At 41.0% G+C, this 1,072-nt stretch overlaps 1 pseudogene; it reads right to left on the reverse strand.

The window, feature by feature from the left end:
• On the reverse strand, positions 1 to 502 carry LOC110283669 (peptidyl-prolyl cis-trans isomerase A pseudogene; annotated as a pseudogene).
• Positions 503 to 1,072: the final 570 nt, after the last annotated feature.

The raw sequence follows: 1,072 nt of genomic DNA on the forward strand, positions 1-1,072 counted from the left end.
TTAGAGTTGTCCACAATCGGAAATGGTGATCTTCTTGCTGGTCTTGCCATTCCAGGACCCAAAGTGCTCTATGGCTTCCACAATGTTCATGTCTTCTTTCACCTTCCCAAAGACCACATACTTGCCATCCAGCCCCTCAGTCTTGGCAGAGCAGATAAAAAAAAAAACCTGGGAACCATTTCTGTCTGGTCCAGCATTTGGCATGGACAAGATGCCAGGGCCTGTATGCTTCAGGATGAAGTTCTCATCTTCAAATTTCTATCCGTAGATGGACCTGCCGCCAGTGCCATTATGGCATGTAAAGTCAAAACCCTGGCACATGAATCCTGGAATAATTCTGTGAAAGGAGGAACCCTTATAGTCAAATCCTTTCTCTCCAGTGCTCAGAGCACGAAAGTTTTCTGCTGTCTTTGGAACCTTTGTCTGCAAACAGCTCAAAGGAGACACTGCCCAAGGGCTTATCATCGGCCTTGATATCTAAGAACACGGTGGACTTGACCATGGCTGCAGCAAGCAGCGAAAAGCAACAGTGGTGAAAACTATATTTATTAACCTGCGAAAAAGGTAAATCTATTTGGATCAAACAGCTCAACATAAACTTAGTAGTTTTATATTCAGAAACAGAAAACAACCTAGATATCTCTCAACTGAAGAATGGATGTATATACATATTCCATTTACACAATGGAATAATATTCAGCTATTAAAATCAAAGATATCATGAATTTTGCAGGCAAATGAATGGAAGAAGAAAATATAATCCTGATAGAGGTGACTGAAACCCAAAAGGACTTCTTACATGTTATGTATTCACTTATACATGGATATTAGTCATAAAGTACAGGTTAATCACACTTTAATAAAAAGACAAACTTCCCAAAAAGAACCCAAATAAAAAGGAAAGCCCAAGGGAGCATGGTTGAAATTTTCTAAGAGGGGGAATAAAAGAGAGATTGGAGGTGGAGGGAGGGAACTGCGTGGGAAAGGAGATGGGCAGGGGAGCAGGATCTGGTATCATGTAGAGAAAGCAGTGGTGAGAGAATGAAAATCAGCAGTAAGTAGAGGGCAATCA

The sequence above is a fragment of the Mus caroli genome, unplaced genomic scaffold (genome assembly GCF_978045245.1).
Source record: "Mus caroli unplaced genomic scaffold, Mus_caroli_1 scaffold_18, whole genome shotgun sequence".
NCBI classification, from domain to species: Eukaryota; Metazoa; Chordata; class Mammalia; order Rodentia; family Muridae; genus Mus; species Mus caroli.